Below are 20,514 nucleotides of genomic sequence, written 5' to 3'. Positions count from 1 at the left end.
CATGGGCTCAAGGGTGGAAAAAGGGCACTTTTCTCTAGAGCAGAGATCTCCAACAGGGGGTCCGGGACCCCTAGGGGGTCCTCAGAGTAGCTGCAATTTCAATTAAATTTCAATTTTATTTATAGTATCAAATCCTAACAAGAGTTATCTCAAGACACTTTACAGATAGAGTAGGTCTAGACCACACTCTATAATTTACAAAGACCCAACAATTCCAGTAATTCCCTGGAGTGGGGGCCGCCAAATTGTTGTTGAAAAAATATGTCTGAAAATATACATTACCATGAATCCAACATATGTATCCAACAATGTTTTATGTACACAACATTGATGATGGGCTTACAGGCCGACAGCAAAGGTAGCCATCCACAGATACAGTTTAAGGATTCCCTGTACCACATTTTAACATTCAAACATAATGTATGAATATATGAATATGTAATATATAATAAAGCTTAGTATTCTATGCACTAAAAATGTATGTATATAAAGTTTTTAGGCCACCCTACATGTTATTGTAGGTCCAGTTAAGTATGCAACTCTATTTTATACAATATATGTAGTAGGGGGTGCCTGCTCCATCTCTCTTTCAGTTAAGGGGTCCTTGGCTTAAAAATAGTTGAAGACCCCTGGTCTAGAGGGGGAGAACAATGTCTATGTGTGCATGTGCCTGTGTTTAGTTTAGCTCCCCACACCCCCTCTCCCTTCCCCCCTCACACTGTGATTATTCATGTCTGTGGCTGATGTATCAGCTATTGGAAATCACTCCGAATGACCCTGAAACGAGACATAGTGTATCTGGAATAAACGCTCTCAGCAGCGGGATTAGTCCCGGATCGCTCTGCGTCAATCTGATGATGTTGGCTCAGGCCAATATTAATGTGATGACTTTCTTTGTTTCTATTTATAGCCTATAACAGTAGCCTACATAATGGCAAGAATAAATGACAAATGAGACATTATAAGAGGGTAAATTATATGAATTATATCCAATACAAAATGTTGTGGGTGAGAGAGGGTGGGAAGAGGGGGTGGGGGGGGGGGGGGAAATCTGCCCTACCTGCACACATAATTTCAGAAAAGAAACATGTGTTTTCAGTTCATTCATTCAGTAACAATTGAATGTGTTTTAACCCTCCTGCTGTCCTCAGGTCAAATTTGACCCATTTTCAAAAAGTCTCTACATCAAAAATTTGGGTTTCTTTCAAGAAATTGTCCAAAACAAATAACGTGGATGGTTCCATATATCGTTCTTTAGTGTAAAATAAATGATCAGTTCAATACTTTCAATTCATTTGGGTATTTTATTAGATTTTATAGCATTTGAAAACAAATTGATAGAAGGTTGAAAAAAGTGACAAAAATGCTTCAAAAACGTGGGGAAAAAAATCGACAGAGACATCAGAAAAAATGACAAACTTGGAAAAAAGTGACAAAAAGTCAGAAAAAGCTTAAAAGAAACTTATAAAAAAAAACAACAAACGTAAAAAATAAAATAAAAAAAACAAAGACACCAGAAAAAGTGACAAAAAAGCCACAAAAGTGTCGAAAAAGACAACCAAAATATTGGAAAAAAAAGGTTTTCCCACCATCATCCTGTCGGTTTGGAAATTGGCTCGTGGTCTTGATCGTGTTCATTGATTTCAGGCTTCAACATTTGATGCATTTCAGGCAATTGACGTCCATTTAAACATCCCAGTCCAAACGGTGACACTCTGCTCGTCTGGCTGTAAATCACGGGCTCAATGAATCTTAAGGTCACTACATTGCGGCCTGTCTGGCTAAATTACACGTCAGCTCACCAAAGTAATGGAAATCTGATACGTGGCACTGCACATGAATGGTATTCAGTCAGTGGCTGGATTGGACCAAAAATGGGGCCAGAACCCTAAGGGCTCTTGCACACTGGCTGCGTGACGTGAGCGTGTTAGCTGTGTGGCGTCTCCGTTGCTTATTTTGGCTCCCATGTTAACAGGTTAGAGTGTGCACACTGCCTGCGTGACACGCACGTCTCAGGCGCGTGCATGCTAGAAATAGGACCGACACGCAAGCGTGTTGGAAGCGTTTCCAGGCAAAATAGAATAGGAAAAGATGTTTATATGTCATTTTGATACAAATACATTTAATAAATGACATTTTGATGTTTGAAAGTCTATAGGTTTTGACATAAATGTAGATATAAATGTAATTTAATTTCAATTGGATTCTGATAAAACAATAACATGGACTTTATTATCTCAGGAAAGGGGAGTTGAAATATAAATATATATATATTGAAATATGTGCAAACACAAAAACATTGACAAAATAAAGTTGAAGAACAGGCTATTATTTCATTTTATCAATGGGAAACATACATATGTACAGACAAGGCTAGCAGCAGCAGCGCTGCGTCAGACACGTTTCTGGTGTGTAATGACATAGAAAACGCCACGTAGCCGCCACGCAACTGACACGCAACAGAAACGCCACGCTCACGCCACGCAGCCAGTGTGCAGGAGGCCTAATTTAGCAGGCTGTTCTCATGAAGCATTTGTACATATAGCTATGAAAAGTAGAGCACTGTAATTGGTATTTGTTCAGCCTTTTCTCATGAACCATTTGTTCAAAAAGCTACAAAAAGCAAAGCACTGTAATTCATAAGCATTACACGTTTTATTGTCTGTATTCACTACATTGACTGCTGATGTATAAGAACGTGGCTGGCCTGGGAAAAAAAAAACTAAAGAGTTTCACCCAGGAAATGCGCATTCCTTAGGCGTGTTGACGTTCGAAGTATTGTCAAACAAAACGGAGGTAACCTACGTGTTAACGCTGCTGCGGTGATGGCTCAACCAACTCCTTCTTGTCGGTTATTGGCTGGAACGCTGTTTGTTATGTTTGGTGGTGCAGGTTGGCACAGTTTGTTTTTGTTGGTGTTTGTGGAGCCTGGGCTGTCTACAGAGACCATGGTTTTTTTACAGTGTGTTCAGGGGACAGGCAGCTAGCAGATAGTAAGGAGATGTTTTTTACAGTGTGTTCAGGGGACAGGCTGCTAGCAGATAGTGAGGAGATGTTTTTTACAGTGTGTTCAGGGGACAGGCAGCTAGCAGATAGTGAGGAGATGTTTTTTTTATAGTGTGTTCAGGGGACAGGCTGCTAGCAGATAGTGAGGAGATGTTTGCTGTATGTGACAAAAAATGTTATAGCCTAAAAAACACGTCACATCGCTTAGAGCACCTTTAACTAGTCGTTTTGGTGCCTAATCGCAGCAAAACGCTGTGTAATTTTGTGGATTAAATTTAACCGTAATGTCCACCGAAACGACCGGCAGCTCATGGTGCTCTGTACCCGGATCAAAGTTCCCTATTTTCGGGTAACTGAACCACTAATTACCGCTGATACAATGGAGGTCTGTAACCGGCGTCACGCAGCTCTGTAGCGGCTTAAACAACTAGCAACTGCCGCTTGGCGTCATGGAGCTCGTTGCCAGCCGGTGTCACGTGACCAGCCGGCGCTCTCCTAATTTTGTAGGATATCATACGTTTTGGTGTGCATACATTTTCGTACGATGTCATACGGACCCGTTCATGAGAATGCATTGCATATTAATATCTATTTTCCAGGTAACTACTGAGTCAATGGTGTGCTACTCTTCTAATATTATATTTTTCCAGTGTAGGCAATAACAGTTTATCGTCAACTGGGTCAAATGCTATTTTTAGGTCTTTAGGTTTTAACTTAAACTAGGATCTTTTCCTAAACCTAACCGACAGCTTTAGTTACTAGTTACATTACACATTAAAGTGCATATATTATGCTTGTTTTCAGGTTCATAAATGTATTTAGAGGTTGTACCAGAATAGGTTTATGTGGTTTAACCTCCTTAAAACACCATATTTTTGTTGTACTGCACATTGCTGCAGCTCCTCTTTTCACCCTGTGTGTTGAGCTCTCTGTTTTAGCTACAGAGGGAGGCATCACACTTCTATTCCATCTTTGTTGAGAGTCGCACATGCACAGTAAGTACTGCTGCTAGTCAGTTTCAGAGCATGAGGGCGTGCCATGCTAGCAGCTAGGCGAGCATTATAACGTGTTCCAAAGTGACCACGTTTGTCTCTGAAGTAAAGGCTGGACTACAATAGAGCTGTTTGGAGCAGTTTGTGAACAGTGTTTTCTGTTGGAGATGGTAAGTCCCTTTGGGGGGGACTTTGGGCTTTTTCACTTTGTAAACCTATAACATGCACAAAAAGATATATAACACAATAAAGGGAAGGGGAAAAACCAAAAAGCATAATATGAGCACTTTAATTCTTGCACACAAAACACATGTAGTTTATAAAATCCATTTCCAAAGTAAACTAGCCAATAATATAACGGCCTACAAGTCCAGCTGAAATGATTAGACCATTAAACACAATTGTTTGGATCCTTTACACTTTCTAAAATGTTTTAATACTTTAACTACATTTTCCTGATGATAATTACATACTTTTACTTAAGTAAAATTTTTAATGCGGGACTTTTATTTGTAACAGAGCAGATTTACAGTGCAGTATTAGTACTTTTACTAAAGTAAAGGATCTGAATACTTCTTCCACCGCTGCTCCGTTCTGGTGAGTACCGGCCTATTTTCAGTAACAGAATGGAGTGAATTTATCTCTCAGCTCCTCTACAACTGGCCGTCTGTGTGTCGCATCAGATCGGAGTTATTAGAATCCACTGGAGGGAAAAAAACAAAAACAGGAATTCAATCTCATTTTGGCACCTGTGCCCCTCACAGCTGCTGTATGCGACACCAGAGAGCAGGTAGGGAATGCTCATGTCTGAACAAGTGATGGGGAAGAGATGTGACATGAACACAGAGAGACCGAACTCATCCCGGAGTGACGGCGAGCTTCTCTTTTTATTGATCTGTCTATCTGCAGGCAGAGACACCTGGTTTCAAATCAAACTCAAATCAAAAAAGTGAGAACTGGGTAAGCTTCAGCTCCGCAACAACTCTCTCTGGATTTCTCAGTATGACTATGTTCAGAAGATTGTGTTGCCTGGCGACTTTCACATGCAGAAACTCAAGTGAAGATAATGACCTCTTCTGAAGAGTCCATCATGTATTTTTAATCCTCCGTGTCCTCCTTGGCTACTAGCAACTGTGTGGAGGGGGGGGGGGTGCACGATCACAGAAGGCTTGTATCATGTGGACAACTTGAACTTTCCGGAGCCATATTAATCAGCTCTGACTGGGGGATCTCGAGGCGTTCCCAGGCCAGGGTGGAGATATAATCCCTCCACCTAGTCCTGGGTCTTCCCCGAGGCCTCCTCCCAGCTGGACGTGCCTGGAACACCTCCCAGTAGGGAGGCGCCCAGGGGGCATCCTTACCAGATGCCCGAACCACCTCAACAGGCTTCTTTCGAAGCAAAGGAGCCAGTACTCTGAGTACCTCATGGATGACTGAGCATCTCACCCTATCTCTAAGGCCACCCTCCTGAGGGAAGTGCGATCCCATCCCAGTTTATTCTCTTCAACCAATTCAAGGCCATCAGAAAAATAAACTATGAACTATTATTTATTTAACCCTTTTTGCCCTTTGGGAGCATTGGTCTTTCCTGAACTTTCTCCAGCTGGTTCGGTGTATGGTGCTCTTATCTGCTCCCTTTCAGAAAGACGATGTTGTTTCCTTGAGTTCTGCCTCCACATACCTTCTTCTCCAGCTGTTCCTGGGTCTCCCTGGATTTCTTTTCCCTTGTAGGTTCCAGGTTCAGGCCTGTCTGTTCCTGCTCGAGGGAGGATTCCTCAGGGTTCGCCCAATTCAGGCCCATTTTAATGTGTTTGATTTGTGTTTCAATTGGTTCTTGTTTAGTGATTTTCCAGAGCTCTTCGTGAGCCAGTAGTAGATTCTGCAGGATGTTTCGTACGCATCTGTTTACGAAGGTTTGGAGTTTAGTATTGTTTGTTGCTTTCGTGTTGCTGGAGCTGGGTGGACCAATCATCCGCTCACGATTACAGAAACGTTCATGAAAAACAATGAGCATTATGCTGAGCAGAATATCTAAGAATTTTAAATGTTGTATGGACAAACGTAACTACTAACGGTTACGGACGTGAAGCTGACGTGATGTACCTTCGTTTGTTTCGTAAAGTTAAAACAAACTCGCCGGGATATAAACCCCAGTCTGGGTGAAGGTCCCATGTTTATTTTACTCATCCACCACCCAAACCTTCAACTTTCTGGATTTTAAGTTATTTTAAGTTATCGGAAAGACTGCACATTAGCCCTAGCCAAACAGAGCTAAACACTGCTAAGCTAGTGCTACATCCACACCTCCTGATGAGTCCCCACTGCTCTGCAAAATAACATCGCTGTTCAGGAATGCCATTAACGAAAAAGCTGACCTTAGGGAAGATGTTCGTCAGACTAAAGACGCCCTGCTAACCGCCTGCTTGGATGTGGCCCATGATCAGTCGCTGCGGATTTCAACTCTCAAGGATACGGCGCCCTGGGATCGGTCCGCCTGCCCGCGTCCGTCCTCCTGCTCGACACCGAGCCACCATTCGTCCTGGCCAGAGGTGGTCCACGGCCGAAAGAAAGCCTCCCCTATTCCTCTTAGCCTCTCCAATTGCTTCGATGCCTTGTCGGAGCTGGGTGTGAACCCGTCTGACAGTCCTGGCTCACGATCGGCGTCCGGGGCTACTGCAGCTCCTTCTCCATCTGGTGGCGTTCATCTGGCTCTCTGTCACAACTGCACAGCCCCTGTGGCAGCGGCTGCCGGTGTTGTGGCTCCTTGCTATGGCTGCTCGACGTCTGGAAACACACTGGCTTTCCCGAGGCAGAGGGCTGGTGGCGTACCTTCGGCATCCTGTTCGAATGGCTCGGCGTCCCCTCCACGATTGTCCGGTGATGCCCGGGGTCTCTCCGCTGCGTCGCCAGCTCACGAGCTGTCAACACAGGCGAAGACCTTTGCCTCGCGACGAAAGCTTCTCAAAGACGCTGTGATCAGGCGCTCTGGTGGCCTCCGCTGACTGGACCTCAAACATGAGTCTATGCCTCAACCTTCAATCTTCCCCACTGTGTAGGCAATCTCCCTCTCCTTCTTCTCGTCCATGTTCCCCTGAGACCGGCATTGAATGTTTTCTCCCCGATACCGACCATCAAAAGACAACAACTCCTCGTCCTCTTTCTCCCCCTACCACTATTGTTATCGGTGACTCCATCGCACGGGGCATACGATTTTTAAATGCAGTCACACACTGATTTCCCGGAGCCAGGGTTGCAGACATTCTGATAAAACTTGTGGACCTGATACCCTCACTCCCGACCTCCATTAAACATATTGTGGTCCATTGTGGAGTTAATGATACCCGCTTTCATGAAAGTGAACTCACAAAACGGGATTTTAACCTTCTTATTGATGCGTTGAAGAGCACCGGAAAGTGTGTTTTTATTTCTGGTCCACTTCCGTCTGTTGGTCGTGGAGCAGAATGTTTTAGCCGACTCCTCAGCAAGAGCACTTGGCTTCAGTCTGCCTGCAGGCTCCACAACATAGGTTTTATTGACAATTTTAATTTGTTTTGGGAACGCCGTTCTTTTTTTAGCAGAAATGGAATTCACCCCAATAAACGGGGCAGCCAAATGCTCTGCGGTAATCTTCAGCACGGGCTCCAGACTCAGACATGCTCTACAGCAGTAGAAGCATACGTTACCCTTGAGAGCTCCCCCCCCCGCAAGCCCTGCTGCACTTCCCTGTGTGTGTGTAACAAGCATAGTGTGCGTGCGCTGTGCATAAGCCTAGGCGCATTTTACTAATTTGCTGTTAAAATAACAATGAAATGCTGCGCTATTGACTTTAGACCAGGTTTTTGATGGTCAATGGCGCGATCACTTCCCGCTGCCTTAAGATAGCAATACGCCCAGAATGCACCTGAACACACCTCCCTGTAAGACCAGCACGCCCATGGGGGCAAAGATGGGCGCAGGTGCATTTGCTATTTAAACAACGCGGGCGCTGGACGGGAAATTGACAACTGCGTTGGTCTTAAACTAGCAAAGGTACTTGCGTCGGGCTTTGAGCTGCGCCGGGTGCAAAATAGGGCCTTCAGTCTGTAATTGGTCCCAAACACAAACATCATACAAGGTCATACACTGGATCTTGTTTTATCATTAGGTTTTCCTGTTTTAATTATTGAGCTGGATGTTGCTAGTCTATCTGACCATAAACCTGTGATTTTTAATGCATCACTTTCTAATGCAATACCTAAACCTTGCTTGACAGATCGCTACATCCGAGCACTGAACCCATCCACTTCTAGGCAATTTTCTGATGCTTCCAGTGTATACAGCTTGTCCTTTTGCTAGCCCTACAGAGATAACCTCCACCTCTCTGTCTACAGATGAGCTAGTTACTCAGTTTAATACCACTGTCACAGATGTTCTTGATATGTTTGCCCCTTTTAAACTGAAGCGACCCAAAGTCAAAGCCCAACCTTGGCTTAACAGTGAGACTCGTGTCCTTAGACAAAAGTGTAGAAAAGCAGAGAGGAAATGGAAAAAAGATAAACTGCAAGTGTCCTATGAGATACTGAGAGATCACCAGGTATCCTACCAACGCCTTGTCAAAGCCTCTAAAGCAAAGCACTTTTTCTGATATAGATAAAAATGCACATAGCCCTAAAATGTTGTTTAGTGCAATAAATACTGCACTAGATCATGCTATTGCACTCCCTGATGCTACGTTTGAAATCATAGAACAATTTTTGAGCTTTTTTATCAACAAGGTTGACACTATCAGATCTTGTATTTCACCTACTGATCATGACCCTTCTAAACCAATCCTATGCCCTGCTTCTCTGAATAGTTTTGTGCATGTGGCCCTGTCAGCATTGATGGATATTGTATCACACATAAAACCTACCTATTCATCTTCAGATATTGTCCCCTCTCGTCTTTTGAAAAAGGTATTTGATAATATTGGTCCCAGCCTCTTGTCTGTAATAAATAGCTCTCTTATTAATGGCACAGTCCCATCATCTTCATCACGCCTGCAGCTTGTCCAGAATGCGGCGGCTAGATTGTTGACTGGTACCAGAAGAAGGGGTCATACCCCCCCGATATTGGCTTCTATTCACTGGTTACCGGTCAAATATAGAATCGATTTTAAGGTAATGTTACTTGTTTTTAAGGCATTACATGGATTGGCCCATTTATGTATTGCTGATCTCCTTATCCTACATCCCTCCTCCAGGAACCTAAGATGGTCTAATCAGTTCCTTTTAGCTGTTCCACAGTCTCGGATGAAAACAAAGGGTGATCGTGTCTTCTCCATTGTGGCCCCGAGACTCTGGAACAAACTTCCCATTCATATTAGGTCCTCCTCTACTGCCGAGATCTTTAAGTCTTTTCTTAAAACACATTTTTATTCTTTGGCGAATGATTTAGTTTAGGGACATTTGTATAGAAGTGTGTTGTTTGTATGATGTTCATTGTGTCTATATTTGTATTGTCTTCCTTTGTTTTTATAACATAATATAACTTTGTACAGCCCTTTGTTCAGCCTAGGTTGGTTTTAAAATTCAACCAAATGTTGTGTGTGTGTGTGTGTGTGTGTGTGTGTGTGTGTGTGTCAGGACCAAATACATCAGCCCTGACTGAAAGAAAAGAAAACCAAGTCGAATCAGCTTCCTTTGCCCCGAGGTCTCAATCCTCGCTCCACATATTATATCAGATAGGAAACCGTGTGTGTGTGTGTGTGTGTGTGTGTGTGTGTGTGTGTGTGTGTGTGTGTGTGTGTCACATTGTCTCGGTCACATTCGATTATCCTTCAGAAGCCTCTTCAAACAAATTATAATGACTTACAGTATCTATGTGATATGCAAATTGGTTTCTCCATTAAGCAGCGCAGCAGGATTTACCACCACGGGTCATACGAAGATGTGAAAGAGCTTCCTGTTGAAAAGAGACAAAGAGCAGGCAAGACGCCGAGGAGATGAACAGATACACTGGAGGGAAGGAGCAAGTCAGGGATGTGAAATCTGGATTCCTGACATACGGATGAATACATTAGGAAATGATTGAATACACAAAGATTTGGAATTAAATAAAAGCAGACTCCTTATTCAAATGCCAAGAGCAAGAAATAGATCCATAATAGAAACATTACAATCCTTCTTCCATCACTGCATATTTATGTTCATGTTACGGACTTGCTTTTATGTGATGATGTCTCTTTTTATTCTGCCCTCTCTCTACTATCTTATTTTTATTTACACATTTTGTCTTGCGTGAACAGTGACAGACTGCTGCCTCCCTTCTCGCTCTCTCTCTCCTTCCCCCTTACTCTCTCTTTCTTTCTTTTTCTTTTATCACACACACACACACACACACACATACACACACACACACACACACACACACACACACACACACACACTGTTGTTTTGTTGTGACAATCATTTTTTATTATAAAACTAGACATGTGTTGCTGCTGCTCTTCTTTTGTTGCATTTTTGCACTTTATTTATCATGACATATGGCATTGTGTGTATTTAATTGTATGTATTTACTTGTCAGAACTACTCTTAATACTTTTACATTGCCCCCAGGGGATAAATAAAGTTATTTGAACTGAATTAGTTCTGGGTTTTTGTTTTTTTTTTACCTCTGGGTTGTTTTTGCCTTTCTTTGTCTGTCAAAGCACTTTGTAATCACTGTTTTTAAAGGTGCTTTATTAATAAAGTTATAATTATTATTATTATTATAATTAATAAAATTATTATGTAACCCGCATAAATTTAACAAATACTCAAAATGTGAATTTAAAGTTGCAGTTTCGCTAAATGTCCACCAGATGGCGCCACCCGCCCTTAGAGCAGGTTTACTGTCAGCGGACGGAAAACACGGAGGAGAGAGAGAATGAAGAAGAGAACGAGCCGAGTTTAGCTAGTTTAGAGTTGACAAAAACGCGACTTTTATTACTTGAACGTTTGTATTAAAGTTTTCCCGCACAGGGTTAGTGTGTATCGGGATGTTGTTGTTTACCAGAAGATGAAGGAGCACCGGAATTTTGACGTTTTGATGATTATTTCACGGTGAGTGAGTGAAAGCTAACATTGAAGGTAACGTTAGCTTCGTGACATGTTCACGGTCATGACTGTGCATGAAAATATAATCGGAGAATAAGTTGTGTGTCACCGAAAGGCATAGATATATACTGTATATATATATATATGTATATGTATATGACCGAAAGGTAGCACCTTCCAATTTTAAGAGTGTGAAATGTAAAAAAAAATAAGAAAGTTAAATTATCATTAAACAGCTGAGCTAGTAGTGCTCAACAATGACTTTGACTCAACAGACATTTTTTTTTTCTTTTTTTTTTCTTATGAAAATCTTCCAGATTACATCTTTAATTAAAAGTAGAAGTACTCTGTTAGCAGAATGCCCGGGGCTAACGGGGTATCAACCCTGATATTTTTGAGAACATTGAATGTTTAAAGATCAACAAGACTGATGAAAGATAAGAAAAAATTGCAAAGTACTGCAGTTTGTATTAGGGCTGAAAAATCATCATCACAATATATCATTTTAATATAATTTAAAAAATGTAGCCTTCAGAAGGGGTCACGTTACCGCGTGCTGCTGTGTGTGTGTGTGTGTGTGTGTGTGTGTGCGTGTGTGCGCGTGTTTGTGTGTGTGTGTGTGTGTGTGTGTTTGTGTGCCTGTTTGTGTGTGTGTGTGTGTGTCTGTGTGCGCGTGTGTGTGTGTTTGTGTGTGTGTTTGTGTGCCTGTTTGTGTGTGTGTGTCTGTGTGTGTGTGTGCGTGTGTCTGTGTGTGTGTGAGTGTGTGTGTGTGTGTGTGTGTGTGTGGCTGACTCTTGAAAGTGTGCATGCCATTCAGAACATAAGACAAAATAAGAGTTTATCTGCAAAACGTAACGTGCAGAAGGGGTCACGTTACCGCGTGCTGCTGTGTGTGTGTGTGTGTGTGTGTGTGTGTGTGTGTGTGTGTGTGTGTGTGTGTGTGCGCGTGTTTGTGTGTGTGTGTGTGTTTGTGTGCCTGTTTGTGTGTGTGTGTCTGTGTGCGCGTGTTTGTGTGTGTGTGTGTGTGTGTGTGCGCGTGTTTGTGTGTGTGTGTGTGTGTGTGCGTGTGTTTGTGTGTTTGTGTGCCTGTTTGTGTGTGTGTGTGTGTGTGTGTGTGAGTGTGAGTGTGTGTGTGAGTGTGTGTGTGTGTGTGTGTGAGTGTGTGTGTGTGAGTGTGTGTGTGTGTGTGAGTGTGTGTGTGTGTGGCTGACTCTTGAAAGTGTGCATGCCATTCAGAACATAAGACAAAATAAGAGTTTATCTGCAAAACGTAACGTGCAAAATAATCGTTTTTCTCGATTACATTGTTTTGTACGGAAGAGGATTAGAGCCACATGTGAAAACATGTTTTGAGTTCTGAATTTAAAGTCAGAATTCTGAGATTAAAGTCATATTTCTGACTTTTTTCACAGAATTCTGACTCTTAGTATACTTTTTTTTCAGAACTCAAATACATGTTTCACATGTGGCCCTAATCCTCTTCCCTATTTTTGGGATCATTGGGAGCCCAAATCAAAATCCTGATCATAATTTGATACGTTGCACAGCCCAAAATCATTGTGGACTGGTAGCTGGAGAGGTGCCAGTTCACCTCAGGGGCACTGCCAGGGTGCCCTTGAGCAAGGCGCCGAACCCCGCGACTGCTCACGGCGCACATCTCAGGGAGCAGCCCCCCCCCCTTTCTCTGACATCTCTCCATTAGTGATGTGTGTAATACCTAGGGGTCGACCGATACTGCCTTTTTCAAGGCCGATACTAATACCGATTATTAGTAGTTAATGAAACTGATGTTTGGAACCGATATGCATTTACTGTGAAAAGTGAAAATCTTTAAGTCAAAATGAAGATTTTGGAATGTTACAAACTCCAACACAAAACCTTGTTTAAATGCTTTAAGCCACACATGTCAAACTCAAGGCCCGAGGGCCAAATCCGGCCCCCCACAAATCTTGATCCGGCCCCTATATATATTTTGGTTCACAATATATTTTGGCCCACCTAGTTTTTGTCACTTTTTACAAAGTTTTTGCTGCTTTTTCCGGGATTTCTGTCGCTTTATTCGACATTTTTGACACTTTTTGGCATTTTCTTCAACATTTTTGCCAACCAAACTGTAATTGAGAAGACTATTAGGAGTAATGCAATAATACAGTCAAAGATATTTGACTTTTACGATGACATAAAAACAATAAACTCTACATGTCTGGCCCTTGATGTGAGTCTAATTTTCCAGTGTGGCCCTTAGTGAAACTGAGTTTGACTTTGGCTTTAAGCAATTATTTAATAAATGAGAAATTTTGAACATAATCCCCAGTAACAGATAGTCAGATGGTGTTGTGGGGGGGGGCATGAAGTTGGACTCAGTGGTGAGAGGAACAGAAGCAGAGGGACAGACACAGAGCTGGAGAGGAGCCAAAGTAGAACTTTGTTTTTTTTTTTAAGATTATTTTTTTGGGGCTTTTCCCTTTATTTGACAGTGGATAGGCATGAAAGGGGGGGAGAGATGGGGGGTGACACGCAGCAAAGGGCAGCAGGTCGGATTCGAACCCTGCGCCACTGCAAAGGACTCAGCCTACATGGGGCGAACGCTGTCACTGGGTGAGCTGGAGGCCGCCCCATGAACACTTTAATTCATTAACTTTATCGGTTATCAGGTTAATAAAACGCAGATACGGATCATCTGCAAACTGCCAAAAAACGGGCCAATAGTCACTCTATCCCTATACGAGACAATCTATCCCTAATTAGTTAGTTAGTTAGTTAGTTTAATTTTATTTCTGTGTCATGCCAAACATGTGGCCCATCCCACATGGGATTACAAGACACCACAAACTTATTTAGCAAACGTCTTCCGGTCGCATATACAAATCATTTGGAGAAATACATGAATACAAATACACACGCACGCACGCACGCACGCACGCACGCACGCACGCACGCACGCACGCACACACACACACACACACACACACACACACACACAGTATATCCAAACAACAAATCCTCATCTACAGATCATCTCAGTAAAGAGCTTTTTTCCTCTTCTCCCAGGCTTTCTCAAGATAACTGGCTAATTTTTTATGTTTCACATGTGAACAGCCATCTCAGTCTTTGAGCATCATCCATATTTACCAAGTCAATCTCTGCTTTTATCTTACGAAACAAAAACATCACGCTGTTCACAGTAAAAAGGACAGTAGAAAACAAAATGGAACTCATTTTCTATATCATTCAAACAACAGATGATGGGACAGATCCGTTTTTCCTCTTCTACATTAACATATCGTCCTGTTTCAACAGTCAAAGGTAAAACACCAGATCTCAACTGAGCATGTAGAGATCTTTGCCTTTTTGACAAATTACATACAACATAATTCTCTGTGCCATATTCCGATTTTATCATCACAAAAGTACGCAATTGTAATAACTGTACCAAGCCGAGTGAAAAATGTGAAGTTCCCCTCTGCGGGATAAATAAAGGCATGTCTTCTTATTCTTAACCCTCGTGTTGTCTTCCCGTCGACCATGCAACTTTTCGATTTTCTGGGTCAAAATTTAAAATTAAAATTAGTTTTTCTTTTGCCGCTATAATTCCCAATGTTTTTGTCACTTCTTTCAAAGTTTTATGTCACATTTTCTGATGTTTTTGTTGATTTTTTGCTGCGCTTCTATTATAATTTTTTTTTTTCAAATGCTATAAAATTGAATAAAACACCCAAATTCAATGAAAGTAGTGAACTGATCATTTATTTTACTTGTGAAGAGCGTTGTATGGAACCATCCATTTTACTTCTTTTGCCAATTTGGTTAAAAGAAACCCAAATTTCTGATATAAAAACTTTTTTAAATTGGTTAAATTGGACCCGAGGACAACAGGAGGGTTAAACAAAAGGACATTAACTGAAGTTACATTCCATGTTACGTGCAGGTTTTTCATGGTTTTCCTGAGGCGAGCTGAGCACCTCTGCAGCTGTCTGTGGAGGAGCTGGACCAGATTCTCCAACTGGATTCCAGATAAGAGTCATTTCAAACTAAACTAAATGTAGCACGTTGCCTCAGTCTTCAGATCCCCGGGCTGTTTTCACTCAGATCGTCTTTGTGCAGCAGATCAGACAAAGAGATTCACGCAGCTGATTGACTGCTGCTGTGTGGGAAACAACATGTGAGCAGGGATGCACTGGTTGGGCGGCAGCGTCAGCAATCATCTACTGCTCCGTCTACCACGGGAGACCAGTTCTTCAGAGCCATCTAGTGGCGACACGCCACGCCACAGTTCAAGAGGGAGGGAGATAGATAGATAGATAGATATGTATTCTTCCATGAACATCACCAGGTAACATAAAGACAGGTACATAGACACATGGAAACTAGGGTTGCACGATATTGACAAAATGTGATATTGCGATATCGATATTCATTTTGATATTTGTAAACATATGTAAAATTACAAAAGTTACGGGAGAAACACATCAAAATACAAATTACAAAATACGATTCATAACAAATACAACACAAGGTTTATTTCAACTGACATATTGGACTGGTCCAACATGAAGAAATAAATAAATAAATAAGGACCATGTCTACAGAACAGGACATGTTGTACTGGTTGGACAGTATAAAATATATAAATAATGAGAACAGGACATGTTGTACTGGTTGGACGGGATAAAATATATAAATAAAGACAACAAGACATGTTTTACTGGTTGGACAGTATAAAATATATAAAGAGAACAATATATATATATAAAATATTGCATACTTATCGTGACACTTTCGATATAATATTGTACAACGTGATATCACGATAAGTGATATTGAGTTGATATATCATGCACCCCATCGGATCCATACAAAGTTAGCGAGATAGTTTGTTCAGCGGTGCTATGGCCAAAGCGAGTCCTTCTACACCTCAGAGTGGCACCCATATATAGAGGCTCAGTCCTCGACGCAGACGCTACAGGTTCGATTCTGACCTGCGACAATATCGTCACCATAGGTGCTGATTTATGTTTTCCTCCGTGGGTGCTCACGGGCGCACGTCCTTAAAAAAAAAAAGTAGTCAAAAAATTTTTGCGTTTCAGAACCTTAGGAAATGGACAGCGGCCGACACGAACACACACGCCTATTAACTCGATAACAAAGCCGTAAAGTAGGCTTTCACCTCAGGACAGCACCACTTCTCACAAATAAAGATAGGATTGGAGATGAAAAGTTGAACTGACACGTAACCGCAATCACCTTCGTGGGAAATTAAGAATCAATGCCACCGACATAACCAATCACACTATGACACACGCTCCGCTTAGCACCAACTGCAATGTTTAATTTGATCACACACACACACACACACACACACACACACACACACACACAGACACAGTGACACGCCAGTGGCGTCCAGTAGCCAATACTCAGATTGTCTCTACAGTCACTGAGTGCAGTTTGTCGGTGTTTTGCTCCACAGAGACAGAATATCGTTCAAATCTGTAATTTTCAGAGTTTTTTTGTTGTTGCTTTTTTTAGGGTACTTTACTTTGACGTTATATAAATACTCCAATAACTTCTTGATTTGGGTTTTTCTCAGCTTCATCTTCCACGTCAGGTAAGGCATAAACTGACATTACTCTGTCCATTACCATGTAAATTTGACGTGTCTTGTTTTTTGTTTTATTCTTGTTTCACGTTGATTTGGAGCATCCTGAAAAATCTGTCAGGTTTACTGTAGTCTGGCATGAGAATATATTTTCCCTCACATTTAGCGTTTTGCTCATCAGAATCCGAATCAGAAATACTTTAATAATCTCAGGGGGAAATTATTTACATATGAACTACTGAATCAGATTGATATGAAATTAGAATTATTAGAGGTTAGACTTGTCAGGATGGATTGAGCAGCATGTTTGTCCTCTTAGTTTCCAACTTCATTTCATAAAACGTGAGGAAAGTGTATCTATCTAATGTTTACATGAACGATAGGAAATCTGTCAGTGGTCTGAGATCATTTCACTCAAAAAGCATTCTCTGTATCCAGATATCTCTTGATTCAGCTGTTTGAGACTGTGTAATTTTCAGAAATGGCTTCTGAGAGTGGAGTTTACAGCACCTTTAGTGCACTGTATTGTGTGTGTATGGGACGGAGTATATTCAAAAAAAAAACATCCACTCTTTGAAATAAGGTCATAGTCTTTTTTATTAGGTAAACAGGGTTTTGAGATTTGGCTAAAACAATTATTAGTTGAGTTAAAACAATGTGTGAAATGTTTGCTTTTCCCTAGAAAAGATAACACGATAATTGTGTGATTGTTGGCTCTCAGTAGTCATCACCAACTGTTAAAATTAGACCATTTTTCAGTTTTGCTGCAAGTGCGCCTCTCTTAACATCTTATTGACGAGAGGATTTTTGACCTCTTTCCAATGCAAATTCCCCGCGCCGGGGGGGCTGGACTCAGTGATTGCTTGTTGTTCCCCTTTTTGCGTGCGAGTGCCCGTTGCCGGGGCGTGTAACCACGGGGCATGGTTGTGCTCAGCCAGAGAAAACATTGCAGGGTCAATGCACTATAGTTGGAGTTTGTCCAGTAATATACGACCTTCCTACAGTCACTGAGTGCAGCAATCACAATCGTCTTGGGCGGCGCTAAGCACCGGACGGAGCCACGGTGCTGCTTCAAAATGGTCTCAGGAAGGAACTTGTTTTGGTGGAACGTGTGTACGCTCAAAAGTAGTGTCAGTCGTGCAACAGAAAACTCAGATTGGACAGATAGTCTAGCTAGCTGTCTGGATTTACCCTGCAGAGATCTGAGGAGCAGTTAACCATAGTCCTCACAAATCCACCGGAGGTTAAAATTCCAACACAAAGAAAGAGGAAGGGGACGGACATCCAGCCGAAAATGAGGGAAATGCATGCGTGTGTGTATGTGTGTGTGTGTGTGTGTGTGTGTGTGTGCGCGCACACTCGTGTGACTGTCCTTCACAGTCAGTGATCAGGCTTCAGGGACTAGTAAGCAATCACAAATGACATCTATTGATCAGCCTAGAAAACTCCCCCAAATCAGCTTTAGGAAGAGGAACCTACGACATGAGAGGTGATCAGTTCACTCATAGGCGTCATTTACAGGGGGGGGGGGAGATGGGGCGGTTACACACACCCCAAATAATTAAAAGTGCAACCCCCCCCTCCAAAGAAAAGTTATTATAATTTCCTTTCCATAAATAAAGACCTTTGCACCATAGCTTAATGCGGAAAAGGCAGAAATTGTTGCAGAAAAAAATCACCAGAATACAGAAAATGTGTTTGATGCGTTCAAAATTTCAACTTTGCTCAAAACTGGAGATCTCAACCTCCCCCTTGGGTTCACTAATATCATTTTCATTCACAGGAATATGTCCGCATGTTATTGGAGCAGAGAAATATGCATAGCGCTTTGGTTTTCAGGGTTAGGTTAGTGTGTGAATATTTTTTAAAGGTGACATAAGAGACTATTTTTACTAGGGGTGGAGAAAAAAACGATTCATGTTATATATATAAAATCAATTATTTTTCCCAGAATCAATGTTTTTTTATTTATTTACTAATGCTTCCTCTAAATAGTCTCTGTTTCTACGGTACCGTCAACAGCGACTACATCATATCCGCAAAACAAACCGAATCGGCACCCATGTATGGTGAAAGAATCGAATCGGTGATAAAAGCATATCGTCTAGGGCTGTGCAATTAATCGATTTTTAATTGTGATTACAATTTCTGCTCCTAACGACCTAGAGCTTAGATCGGCCCAAAAAAATCAAGCCCGAACCTACCCGAGCACGTTGCGTCCGAGCCCGGTCCGGCCCGGCCCGACACATTAACTGTAATTATGAGCCCGAGCCCGATTTAAACCAGACACTTTTTTAATACGTGGCCCGCTGACGTTTAGAATAATACAACAAGGACGAAGCCTGTAAACTGCGCTGTTTGTTTAGAATGGAACGGATCGCAAGTGGATCTGAATAAAGAAACGTAAAAAAAAAGAAACAATGATGAACAACATATTGTTGTCACTGCCCACGACTTGTTTAAACTGCTTCCATACCTCCGACTTTCCTCCACACTTCGCTCAAAGGTAATTCTCCTGTTTTTCTTTTTTTCTTTACATCTTCAAGCTCCCGGTGTGATGCGTGCGAGAGGAGGAGACTCCGCGCATGACACGTGCTGCATTTTGTAACTGCAGCCTAACTTTTGTACACATTTGTTACTTTTATATAGCCTATATATATATATATATTTATAATATTTCTGATTATGGCATAGCTTTCTCCCCACCCAAATAGGATAATAAGGTAATGGATAAAAAAAAAAAAAATTGCTTGATCCAGGGTCCGGCCCGGGCCGAGAATCTAAACTCTATAACGACCCCAAAAACAGAGTAATTGAGAAAAATGATTATTTTGCACATCACGTTTTGCAAAAAAGGCTCAAACGGGAAAAGTATTAGAGGGAAATTTCACAGTTCAAGGTGTTTTCACGGTTGATTTGTTTAACTGTTTCACTAGTTGTTTTTATTAAATTCAATAATTACGGAACGTCTTTCCAAAAGTCAATGAGTAATCGTGTCAAATAATCGTGACTTCAATATTGACCAACGTAATCGTGATTATGATTCTTTCCATAATCGAGCAGCCCCAATATAATCCCAGCCCGAAATATTATTACCAAATGACCGGGAGCATAAAAGTCCAGCTCCAGGATTGGTGGGAATGCTGGGAATTCCTCCCGTTTCTTTTAGTTTCCAGCTCGGCTTGAGCTGCAGTCTGGCTCTGAAGGGCTGCTGGGGGTTTTCCATTGAGTTTTCCTCTCGCCATCCATCGATCCGTTGAGGTGTCTGGACGGCACATGTGTCGCCATGTGTCCCAGCTGCCAGGAGGATTCCCTGACCGTTAACAAACAGAGCCGGCCATGTACATTCAAATGTGTTGCGTTTAGGGCAGCACAATTAATCACAATTTTATCGAAATCGCAATATGGACTAGTGCAATATCCAAATCGCAGAGGGACGCAATATTTGTTAAAGGCAAAATATGTGTCAAACCATTCTGAATGAAGTGTTGTGGTGCTTCAGCGACATCCCGGCCTACAAATCCTAACCTACAGACTACAGAAAACCTCTTTGTTTGGTACAGATCCTCGCAAAAATCACACTAATAATTTTAATTTAGAAAGATTTGATATTAGTCAATGAAAATGAGAATAATGATACAAACATGATCATTCCCTTCAATATCGTGAATCAAATCGCAATCGCAATATCAGTCAAAATAATTGCAATTAATTAATTAAATTAAATTTACTTCAATACTTAAAGCTATAGTACGTAGTTTCTGTCTCCCCCATGAGGAATTCTAAGTAATGACAACAACACTGTCGGCGCGTCCACATGATACAAGTCTTCTGTGACACGGAGGATTAAAATAACATG

At 41.7% G+C, this 20,514-nt stretch overlaps 1 protein-coding gene and 1 long non-coding RNA gene across 9 annotated transcripts in view; one reads left to right on the top strand and one right to left on the bottom strand.

The window, feature by feature from the left end:
* Nucleotides 1-2,551: 2,551 nt before the first annotated feature.
* On the bottom strand, nucleotides 2,552-13,764 carry LOC118493112. The gene is made up of 3 exons (XR_004895074.1): nucleotides 13,682-13,764; nucleotides 7,380-7,382; nucleotides 2,552-2,562 (listed from the first exon to the last, which is right to left on the bottom strand). It is a non-coding gene; the product is annotated as an uncharacterized LOC118493112 (long non-coding RNA).
* Nucleotides 13,765-16,444: 2,680 nt separating this feature from the next.
* slc4a5b (solute carrier family 4 member 5b) overlaps nucleotides 16,445-20,514 on the top strand; it is a 69,734-nt gene continuing 65,664 nt past the window's right edge. For 6 of the 8 annotated variants that reach the window (XM_035991747.1, XM_031287810.2, XM_035991751.1 and 3 more), the window contains exon 1: nucleotides 16,445-16,664. The gene's annotated coding sequence lies outside the window, so the exon portion shown is untranslated. The remainder of the gene's footprint in view (nucleotides 16,665-20,514) is intronic. The other 2 variants (XM_035991748.1, XM_035991749.1) reach the window with 1 other exon arrangement.

This window comes from Sander lucioperca, chromosome 14 (genome assembly GCF_008315115.2).
Source record: "Sander lucioperca isolate FBNREF2018 chromosome 14, SLUC_FBN_1.2, whole genome shotgun sequence".
Classification (NCBI taxonomy): domain Eukaryota; kingdom Metazoa; phylum Chordata; class Actinopteri; order Perciformes; family Percidae; genus Sander; species Sander lucioperca.
This window is presented reverse-complemented; position numbering and strand designations above follow the sequence as displayed.